General features: G+C 37.3%; 1 protein-coding gene across 46 annotated transcripts in view; it reads left to right on the top strand.

The window, feature by feature from the left end:
• Ptprd (protein tyrosine phosphatase receptor type D) overlaps window positions 1-21662 on the top strand; it is a 2272674-nt gene that overhangs the window by 242199 nt on the left and 2008813 nt on the right. The window lies entirely within an intron of this gene.

Genomic DNA, 21662 nt, shown 5'->3' with positions numbered 1-21662 from the left:
AATTCCAGCTGAGCTCTACCTCAGTCCTAAGCAGGTTATCTTTGTGATCTGCTACATATTTCTTGAATGTAATAGTCTCGTTCTAGGGAGTTAGAGAAAAAGAGAATCCGAGGGAAGTGCAGAAAAACCCACCCAGTAGAAGTGACAGCAGTTTCCTCTTTACTGTGTCCTCTGCCTTCTCATTTCTTCTCTCCTTCCTGCAGGTTTACCTACTTTAGTTCTCACTTACACAAGGTTTCTCTGTAGCCCAAGTTCATCCTGGAAATCACAGCCCAGGTTCCCTTTTGTTTTCACTGCCTTGTTGCTTATCCTCATGGTAGGCGCCCAGCTGACTTGTGCTCTTCACATCTTTATACAGCTGTCTAACCTAGACTTAGTGGTTGGATACAAGGGTATCTCTCCAGAGCATAATAAAGGTATGGTGGGATGTGTGGGTAAGCCCCTTGAGAACTTTTCTGCCATTTAAATGAAGTACAAGAAGATGATCTGAGCTTGGGTAACATTCCTAAGTTAAACTCCAGGATCCACTGGTAGGAAGGGCTTTTAGTATAGTTGTCTTTTCTCTGTAAATTCTCTTTAAGCTGTACAAGTGAAATATCTCCATGAATCCTACTGCCAAACATGAGGGATCTTCCCATCCTCTAGTCTGTGGCTAGTACAGGGTCAGAACATATGAAGCCCATGTTTTCTAACATGATTTCACACACACACACACACACACACACACACACACACACACACACACATATATTAGTAAAATACTCATATATAAAAGCACAAATTTTAATAGCTTATATCCAAATGGATACCAACCAATTTCTTCAGCACCCAGGTCAAGTAACAATCCAGTAAAGAAGCAGCCTTCTCTGTCTTTACAAACAACTCCCATGCAGCCCTTCCTTCACAGGTTGTAGTGTACCATGGGACTCATTTTTTAAGTTCATTGATCACTAGGTTTTTTCCTCAATTCAGTTTTGCTAAGAACAAATATGAATATTTGGAATATTCATTTGCACAGCATCAGCATATATGAATAGGACTGGCTAAATGTGAATGACCTTATGCCACTATGTATGAAGATTTATTGCAGAGTTTACTGTACTTTTAGGTTTTCTTGAATTTTCCATTATTCTATCTGCAAATTTTTTTAAAAATTATAAAATACAAGAATTTTGTACATTGAGTACTATTGATGCATAAACCACAGATACCTGCCATTCTACTATAAACCACAGGCACCTGCTATTCTAATCTCTATTTTGCATCTTTATAGATGCTTAAATACAAATATTGTTTTTTTTTTATTATTTTGTTTCTTTTTGTTTTGCTTTATTTCCTGTAGTCAGTGATCTTTCCACTGTTCCTAGCCTTACTGGGGACAATGAAATGAGCTCCTTAGACTTGTACAAGTGGCAAACTGGTACAGCAGCCCCACCTAGAGGTGCAAAAAAAAAGATAACTCTCACTTTTGAGCTTCCAAACAGTGTGTGTATGAGAGTGTGACAAAAATTAACTGTTTCCTAATGTTTGACTTTCTATTTGTTTCCATAAAGATATCATAGCATGATGCAGGAAACACATGTATTACCCATAACAAAGCAAGCAAAATCACAGTGTCTTGTATTAGCATCAGTCCAGTTTGTTTGACCAAAGGCAAGCCTCCTTCATCCACCAGAACACTGCAGCAGTGGTCCTTTTTCTTCTTTCTTTCTAGCATATCTCTGATAACAAAAGCTATGCTGATCACTACATAAATGGTTATTCCTTTTTCTTAGCAGTCAACAGTCTATTCCATTCTTCGTGTTTACTTCATCTCCTCTCTGAGTATGCATGACCATGGAAATAGGGCAGAGGATATGTGTGGCTCTTATCCGAACATTAATACATCTTACTCTTCCTGTTTGTTATCTTGCTACACATAGCAAAAATTTCCAACCAGAATGAGGAAATCATTCAAACTGTAGTAAGATAAAGTGTAGTCATAATTGTAAACATTGTTACCTATGTGTTTAACTGTTCTTTAAGCCTTAAAACTAATGCAATGGGTATTTTGGGACAAGATTTTACACTGTACCCCAGACTGTTTTCAAACTTCTTCTGAGCCTTCCACTTTCATCTCCTCAGGACCGAAATGTCAGGGAGGCCCCATTCCAAGATTCTGATGACTTTTAACATGAAGTATTGGTTAAGAAACATTGATTGTTCTCATTTATTTATTTAGCAAATGTTTGCTGAATTCTTATGTGCCCAAAGCTATGAGAAGATTCCTCACTTACTAGAATCTCTCAGCCATGACTGGCTCACAGAAATATATTTGATATATAAACAATTATATACTTTATTCTGTGTGGGGACGCAGAAAGTATTGCTTGTGTAAGAAAGTACCATTAAGTATGAATTAAATCTGTCAAACAAAAAACATGAACAAGGTTGTTCTGGGCAGAACAAAACTGTATTAACAGCATCTTGAGAAAGAAATAGTTGAGGCTGTGGTAAGAAATAGTCTAGTGTTAAACTAGAAATGGTTTTGTATATTCATTACCTATTGTGTTTTCAGTCTAGAAGCAAAAAGTAATTATAAGAATTTTAACTAGTGAATTACATGGTTGTATGTGTTTTATTTTAAAAAAAAAGGCTTAATGGTGCTATCAAAGATTATATGGAGAAGGGAAGGCCATACATTAGGAGGCTAATCCAGGGATAAGAAAATATTGAACTGCTGCATGCTAACCTTGGTACGCCTGAGGCACAGTACACATTGGTTAACATATAGCTTGATGTACTATAGAAAGAAAGGAGACAATGTTGAAATGTCTCAGATATTCCTAATTAGATTAATGAGAAGAGAGAAATATTATTAGCCAACATATTACTACATACATAGGGAAGAAATTCGTGGGGATTTTGATGGGTTACTCTTCACATTTCAAACAGGTAGATGGAGATTCCCAATGAGTATTAGGAAATACATTTCTGAGATTCTAGAGTGCTACAAAGAATAGGTGAATAATAACTTCACCAGATCATCTTATACTTGTGTAATGTGTGCACACTGAAAATAATATGAACCCCAGATGCTGTCCTAGACCATGCCCCATTTCATCAGCATTTTGTTTGCCTACTTTAACTGTTTGTTTTGCTTCTGTTTGTGACCTATAAGTTGCTGGTAAAGTCTGACTTTTGGAGTTAACTGAAAAACTAAATGAGCATAATATTTTAAGTTTTGAAAATTTGAGTCTATTTTTACCTTAGAAAAGAATGTTGTGAAATATTCCTTTACACTGTGTAAAGATGTATCACTGTGATTGGTTTAATAAAGAGCTGAATGGCCATTAGCTAGGCAGGAAGAGGTTAGTGGGACTTCCGGGGACAGAGAGCCCTGGAAAGAAGAAAGGAGGAGTCACAAGCCAGATGGAGAAGAAGCAGGATGAGCAAAATAGAGATGAGGTAACATGCAAATGGAAGAATGTAGATTGAAAATATGAGTTAACTTAAGTTATAAGAACCAGTCAGGAACAAGCCTAAGCTAAGGCTGAGCTTTCATTTTATTTCTGTCAAATGGAGAATTATTAGTTAAAGTATCTTTCACTGGACAATATGCATATTAAGCAGCTTAAATCTATATAGTACTTAGAAAGGCTCTAGAAGAAAGTAAACTCTAGAAGTTTTGCTATATAGTGATGACTTTGTCTAATATAATTCTAAAATCTCTATCTACACATGTTGTCAGCATTCTCTGAACTTACTATTGCAATAACAACAACAATAAATAGCCTCTTTTTGCATTATTTTAGTAATGGTGAACTATTTAAATTACTGGAAAGGTGAGTGAATCTGGAGATTATTGAAATGGATGTTTCTGCATTGTCCACTCTAATCTTTTTTTTTTCCTTGTTTAGAGTTTTTATTGATTCTTCGTGGATTTCACATCATGCATCCTGATGCCACTACTCTCCCCATCCCTTCATATCTGCCCTCTGCCCTTGCAACTCCCCCATAAAATAAAATTTCAAAATTTAAAAGAAACCAAAAAAAAAAAATGCCAAACAAACAAGAGGTATGAGGACACATACAAGACCCTCTTTATTAAAGTGTTCTATGTAACAAGATTTATGAGTGATTTTGTAAATGGTAAAGTGTGAAGATAACTGAATAAGGACACTTGGGATCAGTAGTGATTGGGCAATAGGTAGAGCTCTTGAAGAGTAAAAATAGGGCAGACAACCATATTCTATAGTTCTGAAATAAACACACCTCGTCCATGTAAATTAATAAGATGGATGTAATGGTACATGCTTATAATCCCATATACTCAGTAGACTGAGGCAGCAAGATCACTAGTTCGAGGCCACTTTGGAGTAGAGAGAATACTGAATGAAGGAAGCCTCAACAACTAAATCATATTATCTCAGAATAAAAACTGAGAAGTGAAACTTGCGCAGGTCTTGGGCATGCTGCCACAGTCTCTATGAGTTCAAATATATATCAGTCCTTTTGTATCTAATAAACTCTGTCATCCTCTACCTCTGGCTCTTGTAGTCTTTCTGTAGATCCTTGAGCATTGAGGAGAGGGATATTATAAAGACAGCTAATTTAGGGCTGAGAGCTCCAACGTCTCTTATTTCAGTATATTGTCCATGTATAGGTCCCTTGAAATTGAGCACAAAGCCTCACCCCTAACCAATAAGCTGTTTATAATTAATAGGTATGAGGAGAGGGAAAATCAGTTTTCTTCAATGAGTGATACTTGTTATATCAGCCATACTCCAGGGCAGGTCTCATACCTAGAAGCAGATGACCAACACAAATGGACTACGATATTCTTGGTGTGTGTGTGTGTGTGTGTGTGTGTGTGTGTGTGTGTGTGTGTGTGTGTGCACTTTTTTATTTGGTTTGTTTTTAAGAGAGAAGAAAACATAAATTTTAGGTCTTGGAGAAACTGGAAAATCAAAATATATATTCTGAAAATATTAAACTGGGCACTATGGTAAATGCACTTATACTAGGACTCTGAAAGAAGAAGTAGTCAGATCTCCTTGTGTTCAGAAGAGCTTGATCTACATAATGAGTTCCAGGCAAGTCAGGACAACACAGAAAGACCCTGTCTCAAAAGTAAATAAATAAAAAGTGAGAACGGGAGTAAAGATGTAGCTCAGTGTAGAGTACTTGAGGCACATGAATGAAATCATAGATTTTATTCTAAGTATCACACACATGAAAAGTGTTAATTGGGCTTCTGTGTATTTCACACATGTTTATTAAGAATGTATCATTTGCTAGTTATTATTCTGAGTTCTTAAAATATAGTTGGGAACAATATAGATATTATCGCTTGAATATTCTCTGAGAGAGCTAGTCTTGAGAAATTCTCCTTGAAAATCTTCTGTATACTCCTTTGTTGCACATTCTTACTTAGAGCCATCCATTCCTCAGTTCTCACAGAGATTCATGTTCCAAAGTGTACTCAAACCCTAACCTTTCCACTTTTCAGGTTCATGGAGCTTTCATGTGATTAATGAGAAACACAATGCAATGTAGATCAGGGCATCGGAGTCTATGAATGCAAGGCAATTTCTGCATAGCAAAAGCATCTTTTGAGCTTCAGAGATTGTTACTTGTATTCTATTTCAGTTAACATAAAAGGTTAGTGGCACATTTCTCTTCTCTAAATCTGATTGTAGAGAAATAGCGTGCACTTTGATTTATGTGGAAAATCGATGACAAAGCTATTTGTCACTAGATTCTGCAGCCTTTCTATTAAGCTGTGTAGATGCCAAACATACTCTTGGAGAACACCAGTGTCTCCTAATTGTATTCAACTTAAAGGTATGTGAAAAATGCGACTTGTTAGGCTTATTCATTTACTGTGTTTTGCATAATGAGATAATTTAAATATTTTTACACCACACAGTAAAAACAAGTGTGCCCATCAAATTTACATTGAATCCCACTTGTCCCCAAACACTTTCTCTTCTTAAGGGTTGTTTACATGTGAACAGAAAGTCAATCCTTGGTAACCTTGGTTCTTTTGAAATGCTCAATATGTTTTAATTAAATTGTGAACTCCTTTCCACTTAAATAGTACAATTAGTATTCCAAACTTACCAAGAATGATTGGCAGTCTTGCAGTAAAGCTATCTCAACATTATGGGTTTTTTGTTTTTGTTTTATTATTATTATTATTATACTTTTTGCTTAAATGGAAAGAAAAAATAACTTGCATATTTTACTCAGTCTCTACATTCTTAGAAAACTGGTTCCTGAACTGCTCTTGCTTGAAATCAAGAATGAAATGAATAATAGAAGGCAGATTAAATGCTATACAGATGCCTGTGAGCTCAGCTTTTTCAGGACTAGTCCTCCAAGTCCCTCGGGGGTGCTATGCTGGACTCTCATGCTGTCTCTGAAAGCCTAGCATTTTATGTAAGAAAATTTGACCTTTTTACTCTATCAGTTGACAAAACATTGTCTGCAAGGTCGAACTATTTTGGTGACACTAGAGATATTTGTATCCTCATTCTGAGTACATGTTGAAGATTTCCGAAGATTTCAAGGCATGCTTTTCCATAATGGGTAGAAAACACAGGGTGAATTCATTTATACTGTTTAAGCTGAGCATCAAGTAGAATTTTAAAACTGTAAAACAATGGCCTTTTTCATATTTTTGAAAAAGGAATCAATAGACAAATATCCTATTTTTTATCTTATTATTATTTAAATGTTTTATATGATATACTTGATCATACTCTTTACTCCGCCAACTCCTCTCTTTGTACCATTTTTCTTTCTCATTCTCTCTCTCTCTCTCAAAAAAAAGTCTCAAGGCTGAGACTTTGTCTGGCTTGCTACTATACAGGTCTTGTGTATGCTATCATAGTCTCTGTGAGTTCATGTTTTTATTAGTCCTATTGTATCTGGAAGACTGTTTCCCTGTAGTCATCCACTACCTGGATACATAATCTTTCAGTTGTATCTTCTGCTTAGATCCTTGAGTCTTGAGGATGTGGGGGTTTGATGAAGAGATCCCATTTAGGATTGCATGTTCCAAAGTCTCTCACTCTCAGAACATTGTCCAGTTGTGTGCCTCTGTGTCAGTACCCATTTACCCCAAGAAGTTCTTTTGCTGTTAGTTGAGAAAGGTATTGGTTTATGGGTATAGCAATATGTCATTTGGAGTAATTTCAATACTGTGTTCTTTTAGCAGTATAATAGTAGTAGACTTTCCCAAGGCCTATAACCTTTCTAGTTTCAGACTCTTGAAACTTCAATGGTGCCTGGTATGGGTCCCTTCTCATGGATTGAATGTTAAAATCTATTCAGAAAGTGGTTAGCTACTCCCATAACAATTGTGTAACTATTGCACCAATGTATCTTTTATATAGGTTACTATTGTTTGTCACTGGGTACTATTTATGATTACCTTTCTTCAGGATAGTATGCAGAGTTCCTTCCACTACTATGAATACTAGTCAAGAGGAGTAAAAGTTCTAGTTGTTTGTGAGCTCAATTGTTTTGTGTTCAAAGACATAAATAAGTGTTGTCCTTAGCAATATGGTCTTGTCATCAGATTGTAGAGAGCAACCAATATCTTTGTCAGTAGCCCATGATGTTTGGGAGAGATTATGAGACCGGGTTGACCAACAATTCAATAAGAAATAACTCATTGCGGGCACTGGAAATTTTTCTTGGTGGCATAAGATGTCTAGTTGGAGAATTGTCTCCCCCATCATGTGGTAACTTCACTTAAGTACCTTTCATATATTTATATATTTTAGGAAATTACTCCAGTAGTGAGGTTATCATGTGCCTTTTCTTTTCTCTTTCTTTTCTTTTTTTTTTTTTTTTTGACAGGGTTTCTCTGTGTAGCTTTGCGCCTTTCCTGGAACTCGCTTTGGAGACCAGGCTGGCCTTGAACTCACAGAGATCCGCCTGGCTCTGCCTCCTGAGTGCTGGAATTAAAGGCATGAGCCACCACCGCCCGGCATCATGTGCCTTTTCAAAACACCTGTCATATTTTTTATCTACCTTCATATTACTTCTTCTGCCCTGCCTTCCTGTACCCCTGCCTACTTAACCTTTGTATTCAACTTTCTTATTTGTTTACCTATAACCTTATATTTTATTTTCCCATCCTTTGGTGATTCTCTCCTCTCCAATGGTGCCTTACTAGATACCTAAAATGTGTTGTCATTTGGATTAAAACACATATATCTAAAAGTTAACCTAGCTGGGCAGTGGTGGCGCACGCCTTTAATCCCAGCACTCAGTAGGCAGAGGCAGGTGGATCTCAGTGAGTTCGAGGCCACCTGCTGGATTACAGACTGAGTTACAGGAAAGGCGCCAAAGCTACACAAAGAAACCCTGTCTCAAAAAAACAAAAACAAAACAAAGACAAAAACAAAACAAACAAACAAAAAAACCCCACAACAACAAAAAACAAAAATTCTTAACCTAATTATCTATACATAAAAGAAAACATGCAAAATTTGCCCTTTTCATTCTGGGTTGCCTCACTCAAAACGTTTTCTAGGTCCATCCATTTTCCTTCAAATTACTTAATTTTATTTTCTTTATCAGTTAAATAATATTCCATTGTGTAAATGTACTATAATTTCATTACCCATTCATCAGTTGATAAACATCTGGGATGTTTCTAATTTCTGTCTATTAAGAATACAGCAGCAGGCCAGGTGGTGGTGGTGCACGTCTTTATTCCAGCACTTGGGAGGTAGAGCCAGACAAATCTCTGTGAGTTCAAGGCCAACCTGGGCACCACCAGCATAAGTTTCAGGAAAGGCACAAAGCTACACAGAGAAACCCTGTCTCGAAAAACCAAAAAAAAAAAAAAAATCAGCAGTAAACATGGAAGAGCAAGTGAGCAAGTGTCTCTATAGTAGGATGTAGAGTCCTTTGGGTACACACCCAAGAGTGGTATAGCTGGATCTTGTGGTAGAATCAGTCTCAGCTTTTTGAGAAATCTCCACACTGATTTCCATAGTGGTTGTACTGGTTTGTACTCCTGTCAACAACAAGGGAGAAAATGCTCCTCTTTCGCTGCATCCGAGCCAATATCTATCATCATTTGTTTTGTTCATTCTGACCATTTTTTCCAAATTAAGGTGAAATCTCAAAGTAATTTTAATTTTCATTTTCCTTATGACTAAGTTATTGAACATTTTTAAGTTTTCTCTGCCATTTGAGTTTCACATTTTGAGAAATCCCTTTCATTCTTTATCCCACTTTTAATTGGTTTATTTATTTGCTTTCTTGATGTTCAGGGATTTATTTTTGGGGGGGGGTATATTCTAGGTATATAACCATTTGTCAGATATGTAATTAGTAGGGAATTATTCCCATGCTATTATTGCCTTCTTAATGACTAAACTCAGAATTAAAATCAAGGTTGCAATTCTTTGATGAAAGTTTAATCAAATTGGCTAGAATAGTAACTGACCTTCCATTACCCCATGACTTCTTATAGACTACACCGAAAACACATGTTGAATCAAGGAGTTCAGTGTCTAATTCCTAGTTTTATTATACTAATATATATCACACAAAATAAAATGTTTATATTTTCAACTTGGATGAGTTACAGCTATAAATAGAACTATATATTCACATCACCATTTTTCTGAAGAAAAGTCTAGCAATATGAGCTAATAAATCTGGAAAGGAACATTGAGAAAAGGAGCCTAATGCTGGTATTTGGCAAAAAACACAGTATCAATGCTCGATTGCAATATTCAAATCAACAAATGCAATTCCCCCTGCAGTTCAGCAGATTATTCCAGTCACCCATAACACTCTCAGTTCAGAGCCTTTATGGAGGTTGTAATTATATCTCAACTTTTAAAGCGATACTGTTATCCATTCAGTTAATGGTATAGCACATTGATAAAGATCATAATATCCCCCAGTGTACACTGAAATTGTTAAGCATGATAATTTATGTAAATTACTTATAGAGTTAATATATTTAAGTATGTTTAATTATACTGCAGAACTTAGTATACTGCAGCACATGCAATTATTTTTAATTATGAAAACACATATTTTGGAGATTTATGTCGACCTGTTATGGTGCTAGTTAATACTGCTTCATTGCTTTCTTCATGCTCCTCCAAACTAAGAAAACAATAATAATTTAGCCAAATCCTTCTCATTACTGAAAACTTTATGCATGTTTTAATGTTAGTGCTCTCTCACATTTAAAAATTATCAAATGTATATGTAGGTCTCATATATACTTATTACCAAAACATAGCAAGGAAAATATTGGAGGAAAAGTAGTTTGAAGATGTAATAATATTTATCACTTAGAAAAAAAATTAGCAGGATAGAGAAGGGTCTCAACTTTTGATAGCAAACTTTTTACTTCCTGAATTTTATTCATGCATTGTAGGTATAACTGATTAAAAGTAAAAAGTAAAAAAATCTACAGGCATATGATTATGCTCATTCACCTAATATTGGATTCTGCATTTACCTGTTACTAAGATTTCTATGGAAAAGATGGCTAAACAAAGAATGTTTAAGAATTAATGATGGTCTGACTATATAAATGAACCTAAAAATTTGTACCTTTTGGGAAAAATACTCTTTTACTTGGTACTATTTAGTCATGTTATAGTAGAGCCTATATTAGTGTCTTTCATCTACATACATATATCTTAATATTATTATAATGCATTTCAATAATAGAATTAAAGCAATAGCAGTATAATTTCATGTCAGTTTTGAATTTAGCAATAATGATTCTATACTATATGCCAACCTAACCTTGGAAGGTATAAATCTTTAACATAGCAATTATGTATAAAAAAAAATTAATATATGTCAGGAATGTTTACCCTAATGAAGATCAAAAACAAAAACAAATTATTGGATCACTTTATTCAATGATACATCCCTAATAAATATTTTCTTACAATCATAGATGTTCTTGTGTTATTAAAATCTTTCAAATTGAAAATGGTTGTCATTGCCCTCTTCATGTGGTAGATAATGTATATTCTCATCAAAGTGATTGTTAATATGTATATGTGTTTGTACTTTTCTTAAGACAATGGGTACTGTATGGAAGGTAGGAAATCAATGAAATACTTTGTATTTTATAAAATTTTCAGATATAATTCTGTGTGCTATTGACTATAGTACAAAAATACTTTACTAACCGTTAATCACATTTTGATGCAGAAATTTATAAATAAGAGAAATTCTAACAATAGCAAATATGATTTTACATACTTATAATATGCTTCATTGATTAATGAAATTATAATATATCCCACCAGTGGAGATTGTAACAATAAGTAATAGAGCTAACACAGTATTTGTTATCTGGATTCTCAACAAAGTTTAACATTGTTATATTAATTCTACTTTTCAGTTATTAAGAATGGTAGGTTTTTCTGTTTGAGGAATTTGGGGGCAAATATATGATATTCTTATGATGATAAATCAATTTTAAATTCTTATATTCAACCTCTATCTTATCATTACTTTAGGTTTTATTTGTACATTTTTTTGCGTGTTAAATGCTTTTTAACATTTATTTCATTAGTCTTTGGTGGGGGCATTTCAAACATAAGTACTATATTGCATCATTTACTCCCCCTCCAATTTCTCACATGCCTCCACACTTCAAATTTATAATATATAATATATATCCCACATGGGATTGGGAAACCTATTGTAGGTGTGTCCCTTTAGAAGACTAATTCCCCTCCCTTAGCAGCCATTAATTGTGAATAGCTTTTCATCTAGATGTGATTCCCTATGAGATATTCCCCATCCTTAATGGCATTTATAGTGGTGTTTTCATTATAAAAGTCTTGTTTACTCAACTACATTATGAAGATTTCATGGGTATAATTCACTATCATATATAGCTAATACTGTATCATATAAAATATGATTTCTATAAAATTGCCTGAGCTATAGATATAGGGGTTGTGTTGTAGATTTATCATTTAGAGATGGTATCTTATGGTCAATTGTTGTCACTTTGTCATTGTCTGTGATGGGCTCCATTTGCTGCCTAAAAAAAGCTTCTTTTATGCAGAATTTGAGCTACACTTATATGTGGATATAGAAAAAGATATTCAGAATGTAATTAGGAATTGTATTAGGAACATGGCTGTAGCAAGTTCTCCAGAGTCCATGATCTCAGTCCACATGTAACTGGTTAGGTTTACTGTAGCAGACTTGGATTCTTTGTTATTGTATGGGCTTTAAGTTCAATTATGTGACTAGTGGTTACCCCTGAGATGTAAGTGCAACCTTTAAACCCTTGGGCATATCAGCCTTTCTGTCCATTGTCATGGTTTATAGGCTTTACAGATGAGCAGGACTCTTATTTTTTTCTCTTGGTAGCTTTACAGCACTATTGCATGCTATAGTCCACTTGAGGAGGTTTCCAGATCAGATCCAACTGGAACTCTTCAAGTCCTGTGTCCTAAGTGAATGGTGTCTTCAGATATATGGTCTCACCTTCAAGTTCTGAGTGGCAACCAAGGGCAAAGGAGTATCCTATGTTGATGGTGCTCCTATAACTAAAGACTTAACTGGAGGTTTTGTTGGTTTTAATGCGGCGGCACAATGTTATTCATTAAGTGGTGCTGTTACTGTGCAAGAAAAACCACGAGGCATGACAAAACCCACTATCAGAGTTTTACTAGAAGAGAGGGACAGAAGAGAATGTGATCAGGCCTGTAGAAGACATGTGCAGAGAGGGAGGTAGAAGAAGAAGGGGAACAAGTCTGTGATCTGCTCCTTGTGTATTCCCCTGCATATGTGCATATGGGTTTATGGAGCTATACATGCACACGCATAGACTGTATAATCATACTGCACGCAAACTACGTGACCACACTGTGCGCAAATTACGTGACCATACAGAGCATAGATTACGTAGGATGTAAAGCCCTGGAATGACTAAACATCTGAACAGCACATAAGCTGCCATGCAGCTGGGGAGTGGCCAGGAATTCCAACAGGTTTATCATGCTTAATACTTTTGTTGTTGTTGTTGTTGTTGTTAGATAATATTTGGGTCTTATGAGAAGGATTATCAGCCAAATGTGTAACTTGATGTCCATCATTTATATATGTATACACATACACACACACATATATACATTTTATTTTAAGTAACAAAATAATCCAATTGGCATTTTCAAACATCTTTAGTGTTATTTGTATGTATTCCTCCATCTCCTCAGTGTTGCTCTCCTAACCCCCTCTTCAGATAAAGTCCTCTCTCCCTGTTTTCTTGTTTCCCCATTCACAGTATCTATGTCCTCCTGTCTGCTTCCCAGTACTCTTTCTCACCACTCTGCTCAGGGTCCCTGTTCAATTTCCTGGTTTCTATCATTACTCCAGTTTATATACTCAATTCTAAAGATTCAGATCTAGACTCTATAAATAAGAAATAGCCAGTGGTATTTTTCTTCCTGGATCTAGGATTTTTTTTTTTTTCAGTACAAAATTTTCTATGTCCATCCATTTGGTGAAAATTTTGCTTTAATTTTTTTTGACAGCTGAATAATATTGTGCAGTTGAAGACATCTAGGTATTCTCATTACCTAGCTGTTGTGAATAGTGTGAAAAAATGGACATAGCTGAGCAAGTTCTGTGCAGTAGGATGCGGAGTACTTTGGCTATATGACAAAAAGTGCTATAGCTGTGTCTTAATGTAGATCCACTTTGAACTTTTGGAGCATTCCCTACATTGATGAGTTGAAGTGACTCAGTGGTTAAGCTCATTTTCTGATCTTGTAGAGACTGTGGGTATAATTCTTTGTATCCATATGGTGACTTACAACCATCTGTAATTTCAGGGGTTATCACTCTCTCTTTTGGCCCCTGAGGGGGCACCAAACATGAACATAGTGTACATACATATGTTTGAGGTGGTAGGGTTCGCTATACAATGATTTTGTGCTGAGCTGCATTACAGCCCGCATATTGGCTTTCTAACCAGAGTATGTTTCTCTCAGCCAAATCTTCAGCATGGCAGTGGGAGCTGTGGACTATACAGATTCTGGAAATGGATTATTATTTTATTTGTATCAGTTTAATCAGTAGTGCTGTCAGTGTTCATCTGGGGATTATCTCTCTCATTTTACCACATAATTATCTGCCTTTTCTTAATACAGTTAAGCACTGAATACTGACCTCTGATTAGGCAGAGAAAACCCAGTCAGCTCATAGGCCTCTGCGAGGCTACAAGACATTTTAATTTTATTCTTTTCCTCCTTGAATTTACTGTACCTGAGTGTTTTGTACATAATTTACATTTTTGAATTATTTTGAAACACTCATATCCTTATGGTCACAAATAATCTAGGGATGTTGTGACAACTAATCATATAGTAATCACTAGGCACCGAGCTCTGCTCAACCTACTTTGTATGTATTAGTAAATTCAATGTTCACAATTCCATGATGTAGGTATTCATCCTATTACCTTTGACAAGAACCCAGAGAAGCTCTCAGCCTTCCCACAAATACTAACAAAATTATAAAGTTAGACGAATGGACACATGCATTTGTTCTATATAATAGCATCATTTGTAATGAAGGCATGCATCCAAGGAAAATATGTGTATACTAGTAAAGATTTCTTAAAGTTTTAGTATATTCTAGATGAATCAAGTCAACCAGAGGAAGAGGCAATGTACAGACACCATGAATGTTCTGCCAGATGGCCTCTGTAGTGCAGGGGTTTTAATGTGTGCCATTGGGCATGCAGAACCAACACACCTCCATTCCACTATCTCACTTTTGTCCTCTCTGATTTGGTATGTTTCCTCTACTGCTTTGAAATTGCAATTGTTACAGCATAGTCATATATTTATATCTCCTCTAATTAAATGTAAAATGTCCAAGTTCTGAGTATTTAATATAGCTTTTTTTAACCATTATTTTTGTTTTATGTGTATGAGTGTTTGTCTTTATGAATGTCTGTGCACCACATGAATGAAGGGCATGAAGAATCTAGAAACACATCAGATCCCCTGGCCCTGAAGTTATAGACTCTTGAGAGCTGCCATGAGGGTGCTGGGAATTAGACCTGGATCCCCTAGAAAATCAGAGAAGTCTTTTTTTATTTCCCCTTTTAGGTTGTTTATTTGTCGCAGTGATGGAAAGCTGCCTGAAACAAAGCTACAGCCCAAAGTATAGAATAGAGCCACAAGCTCATGTTTGTACAGAAACCCTTGAATTAAACATGGGGTGAAATAGATAAATCTATTTACACACAAAATTCCAAATCATTTACACAGCAACTCCACCCACAATGATGTGACCCTAACTTCACACTTCTCAAGAGTAGCCATGTCTTGTGACTTCTTTCCTCAGAGTAGAGCACAGAAAGGAGGAGGCAGAGAGTAACTTTCAGTAGGTGGTACTAGTGCTCCGTCACCCACTGATTGAGATGACTGTGCATGTGGGAAGTGCAGGTGATGTTTTGTAAGGGAAAAGGCACTCTATCTCCGTGGTGCCTTCCCCAGAACATGCTTCAGTCAAATCACTGGTGACACAGCTTGGTGAAGGGCCTCTCCAGAATAGTTAACAATACAAAGTGTCAAGGTCGACACACCAGCAGAAACATCAGATAGAGGACCCCATAAAACTGTCTCTCCAAACATGTATGAAAGAAATGTTTAAAGTCAGCTCTTCCAGAACTCTGGAAGTTAACTTAGAGCTCATAAAAAATTTGGGAGAATTTAGCAAAAACAAGGGGCAAGTCTGAGTTTAGTGATCAAGCCACCTTGTGCATTTCAGCTACTTTTTCCCATTCCCCCACCCCACTCCGAAAGTCCCATGAAATAATAGTAGCATTCCAGATGTGAGAAGGGACAGAATAGAGCTGAAAAACTGTCTCATTATCAAAGAGAAATCATTTGACCATTTTGGAGGCTCTTTGACTTGCATTTCTGTAACTTCATTAGAATCATGTCCATCAAAAGCTTTTTTCTGGAATGAATTTGTCAAATAATTTAAAATCCTGGATGCTTTGGGCTATGAATAATATGTGGAATGAACAGTAGACTAACCAAAAACTTGAAATAAAAAGTTTAAGAGACGTCTCCATAAAGCCAGAGAGGCTACAGTTCAGGCAGGAATATATGGCAACATCAAAACCTAGTGATTCTACACCTGCAAGACCTAAACATACCATGACAGAAGAAACAGAAGAAATCAACCCTAAAAATGACTTTAAGAAGATGATAGAGGCCCTTAAAGAAGAAATAAAACATTCCCTCAAAGAGGAAATAAAAACTTTCCTTAAAGAGGAAATGAAAAACGTCCTTAAAGAGGAAATAAAAACTTTCCTTAAAGAGGAAATGAAAAACTCCATTAAAGAGGAAATAAAAAACTCCCTTAAAGAAATGGAAGAAAAAAACGAACAAAAAATGGGAAGAAATCAAATCAAGCCAAGAAAAAGCAATTAAACAGATGAAAGAAACATTCCAAGATCTGAAAAATGAATTTGAGACAATAAAGAAAACACATGCTGAGGGAATGCTGAAAATAGAAATCCTGACTAAACGAACAGAAACTACAGAAACAAGCATGACCAACCGATTGCAAGAGATGGAACAGAGAATCTCTGACACTGAAGACACAATAGAGAAAATAGATTCGTCAAAGAAAACACTAAAGACAAAAAGTCGTAACACAAAATGTCCAGGAAATTTAGGACACCATGAAAAGACCAAACCTAAGAATAATAGGGATAGAAGAAGGAGAAGAATACCAACTCAAAGGCACAGAAAATATATTCAACAAAATCATAGAAGAAAACTTTCCTAACCTAAAGAAAGAAATACCTATGAAGATACAAGAAGCTTACAGAACACCTAATAGGCTGGATCCCCCCCAAAAAAAGTCCCCTCGCCACATAATAATCAAAACACTAAACACACAGAACAAAGAAAAAATATTAAGAGCCGCAAAGGAAAAAGACCAAGTAACATATAAAGGCAAACCCATCAGAATAACACCAGACTTCTCAATAGAGACTATGAAAGCTAAAAGATCATGGACAAATCTCATGCAGACACTAAGAGACCACGGATGCCAACCCAGACTATTATACCCAGCAAAATTCTCAATCACCATAGGCGGAGTAAACAAAATATTCCAGGATAAAACCAGATTTAATCAATACCTGTCCACAAACCCAGCCCTACAGAAAGCACTAGAAGGGAAAATTCAACCCAAAGAAGCTAAACACATCCATGAAAAATCAAGCAATAGATAATCCCACACCAACATACACCACAGAAGGACAACACAACACAACCACAAAAAATAACAGGAATTAACAATCACTGGTCATTAGTATCCATCAATATCAATAGTCTCAACTCACCTATAAAAAGACACAGGCTAACAGAATGGATAAGAAAACAGAACCCATCCATCTGCTGCATACAAGAAACACACCTTAACTTCAAAGACAGACAATACCTCCGAGTAAAGGGCTGGGAAAAGGCTTTCCAAGCAAATGGACCTAAGAAACAAGCTGGTGTAGCTATCCTAATATCTAGAGAAAAAGGATGATTCAAAAGAGAAGAAGTCTTGGGGCAATGCCTCAGTGGTCCAGGTAACTACCAGAACTCGGAAATCCGCGATGGAGACTAAGGCAGCCGAGACGAAACACATAGATGTACATACAGGAAATAATAAAGAAAAAGTCAGTAAAGCCAAGAAGAACAAAGAAAGGTGGATGCTGAAGCCCATCCATCAGATGAGTCTGTGAACGAGGAACCAGTGACAAAAAAGAAAAAAAAGACGGAAAGCAAATCCAAAAATAGTACCGAGGTGCCAAAGGATGACAGCAAGATGGAGGAGACTAAGGGGGACAATAAAAAGCAAAATACTTCCATTAAAAAAGGTGCAAAGAAGAAACCTCAAAAAGGTAAATCAAGTAAGAAAGGCACCAGACCTGCTCAGGAGACGCAGAAGGAGATGGCTCCAGCAGAGTCTCCTTCCATGGAGCTGGCTCAGGAGGAGGTCTCTTCCGGTCCTGCGCTCACTCAGGTGGCGGTCACCCCTACAGGCTCTACTCAGCCCAGGCTTCCTTCTCCCATGGATATTGCTCAGACTGGGCCTGCTCAGATGGAGCTGCCTTCTCCCCTGGAGCTTCCTCAGAGGGAGCCGCCTCCTCCCACGGAGCCTCCAAAGATGGAGCAGCCTCTTCCCATGGAGCTTACTCAGATGGAACAGCCTCCTCCCATGGAGCCTGATCAGATGGAGCCGCCTCCTCCCATGGAGTCTCAGCAGGGACATTGTCAGAAGAGGCTGCTTTGTCCTTTGGACCATGCTCAGGTGGAGGTTGCTCAGACAGGGCCTCCTCACATGGGATCTGTTCAGAAGGAGCCTCCTGCTGTCATGGAGCCACCTCTTCAAGTGAAACCAGTCACCAAAAGGTCTTCTCCCCGAAAAGAGAGTACCAAGGAGAAGTCGGGCATGCGGAGTGAGGTTGTGTGGCAGGAGCAAGTCCTTATTGAAGTTGTCTTAGTGCCTGTTAGAGACAGCCAGCTTCTGAAGGGAAGCAGGTGCGCACAGGATCTTCCAAAGGGAAACTCAAGAAGAGATGAGACACCCAAGGACCAAGAAATTGGCTCTGATGGGGAAGGAAATAAAATAGCCCCTCTCAAGAAAGTGGGAACAGAAGAAGCTGGCAAGAGTCTAGCTATGCTTGCTGCTCCCAAGGAATCTACCAGAGAAGTCTTTTTAGTGCTGAGAAATCTCTCTGGCCCCAAACAGGTTTTTTTTTGTTTTGTTTTTGTTTTTGCTTTTTTGTTATTCTCTCATACAATACATCCTTACTGCAGTTTCCCCTCCCTCCACTCTTCCCAGTACCTCTCTATTTCCTCTTTAACCCAGATTCACTCCCACACCATTTTCCTTCAGAAAACAGCAGGCCTACCAGGGATATGAACCAAGCACAACATAAGTTACAGTAAGACTAGGCACAAACCCTCATAACAAGGCTGGACCAGGCAACACAGTAAGAGGAAAAGGGACCCCAAACAGGGAAAAGAGCCAGAGACAGCCCCTGACTACCACCATTAGGAGTCCCACAAGAACACCAAGTGAAAAGGCCATCACGTATCCAGAGGACCTGTTCCTGACCCATGCAAGCTCTTCGATTGTTGCTTCAGTCTGTGAGCCCCTGTGAACCCTGCATAATGGATTCTGTGGGCTGTGTTCTCCAGGTGTCCTTGACCCCTCTGACTCCTACAGTCCTTCTAACCCCCTCTTCCTCAGGGTTCTGCAAACTGGATGTGAGTCTCTACATTCGTCTGCTCCCATCAGTAGCTGAATAAAGCTTCTTTGATGACAATTGGACTGGTTACTGATCTATGAGTTTAGCAGAATATTATTAGGATTTTTTCTTTTTTTCTTTTATCCAGCTATGTTTGGTTCACCCTATGCTATGTCTCTGGTCTATTCAGCTTCCAGTTCCTGGTCATCTTGGTAGTATTGGATATTGGCTCCCTCTAGGTGCTTGGGCCTCAGTTATATCAGTCATTTATTGGCCACTCCTAGAAGTTCTGCACCACCATTACCTCAGTACATTTTTGCAGGCAGGGCACACTATAGGTCAAAGGTTGTGTGACTGTTTTGTTGTCCCAGTCCCACCACTGGAAGCTTTGCCTGGTTACCAAAGATGGCTAGTTCAGACTCCATGTACCCTGTTACTAGGAGTCCTTGCTAGTCTAACACTTATAGATTCCAGGGAGTTTCCACAGCATTAGGATTCCATGTCACTCCCCAAATGCCCACCAATTCCAGTCTTCTCTGTCCATACTCTCTCCCTCTACCCTCCTGTCTCCTCCTGATCTTTTCTTTTCCCATGCCCACCTGACCCCAGTTCACACAAAAAATCAATTTTATTTTCCCTGGGAAGGGGGAATAAATCTGAATTTGTTGCTGTTGTTTTTTGAGACAGGGCTTCTCTGTGTAACTCTAGCTGTCCTGGAGCTCTCTTTGTACACCAGTCTGGACTAGAACTCAGAGATCCACCTGCCTCTGCTTCCTGAGGGCTGGGACTAAAGGTGTGCTTCACCCCTGCTAGGATAAAAATCTGAACTTTTAAATCTGTGTCTGTGTATGGAGTATGTACATGCATCCATGTATATTTCTGTGTGTACATCTAAGTGCATGAGTGTGGCCACATATATACCATGGCTCACATATGGAAATCAGAAGACAACCTCAGTATGGATCCTTACATTTCACCTCATTTGAGACCAAGGTCTCCTTTATACTTTGCTGCTGTAAATAATGGTTTAGCTGGCCAGTGAGCTTCTCAGGATTCTCCTGCTTCGCCTCTAATCTCTTGGTCCTACCATCATGCCTTGATTTCTGTGAATACTTTGAACTCCAGCCCTCACAGTTGCATAACAAATGCATTATCCAGTGCACCATCTGTCCATCCCACTTACATGCATTTAAAAAGTATTTTATGAATATATGAGCTTCAAAGCTATCTGTATAATATAAATATTAAGTTATGTTTCAAATATAAAATGAATTATATGTGTGGGAATTCTTAAAACACACATCTATACAGATCCATTAATTATTTAAATGTTATTAACCAAGTTTTTCAACTACCATTTTACAAATCTGGCATAAAGCAAAGTGTATAACATCTGTGTGGAAAATCATCTGGGATCCTCTATGTTTAGGCCATCTAATTGACCTTTGCTATGACTAAGAACAGACAATTCACGTGAGAAAAATAATCCACTGTTTCACTTTCTGCTGCTTCCATTTCTCAAGTGTAGTCAGGGGATTGTAGGAAGCCTCAGTGGTCTGTGGTCAGGCAGATCTAACACTGACTTCAGCAAACTAACAAACAATACACAGCACTCAAATAGCAGGAATATAACTGTCCTTTTAATATTCACAGTTCCCTTTTACAACCCTAAAAATCAATCAAAACAGCACACCAACTCAATCATTTGGAATGTGAATATATATGACTACTAGATAGTAGGACTTTTCTCAATGCTCAGTCCATTCTATCCAGTGCACATTTCAGTATGGTCTCTAATACTACTGTAAACACAATGTACTATTGCAACCACCACCCAACGTTTTATAAAATCAAATACACAGTGTCAAAACAGTCCATACAGAAAAGTCTTCCCTCCATTCTTTGTTCTTTGTATATTGGCAGTATTATAGGAACATTCTTCAAAGTGTGGTACATACAATGGTGGCCTATATATTCTCTGATTTTATGAAACACAATGATAGAAAATGTATTTTAAGGATACAATAGTCCACATATGTATTTTATTGCCTAGACATTTTTTGGAAGAGCAGTTTTGTCTTTTTCTCTTTGCTAACATCCTAAGGAAATACATTACATAAAATACTTTACTCAGTGCCAAGTAAAGGAGGATCTGGAGCCTCCATGTCAGTGTTTCTAATGACTCAAATTTAATGATTCTAAAAGTACATATGGCGGGTAGTGGTGGTGGACACCTTTAATCCCAGCATTTGGTAGGCCGAGCCAGGCAGATCTCTGTGAGTTCAAGGCCAGGTTGGTCTACAGAATGAGATCCAGGACAGGTACCAAAACTACATAGAGAAATCCTGTCTCAAAAAAACAAAATAAAAGTACA

This window comes from Peromyscus leucopus, chromosome 2 (genome assembly GCF_004664715.2).
Source record: "Peromyscus leucopus breed LL Stock chromosome 2, UCI_PerLeu_2.1, whole genome shotgun sequence".
NCBI lineage: Eukaryota > Metazoa > Chordata > Mammalia > Rodentia > Cricetidae > Peromyscus > Peromyscus leucopus.
Note: the sequence above shows the minus strand (reverse complement) of the source record. Positions and strands in the feature narration are given on the sequence as shown.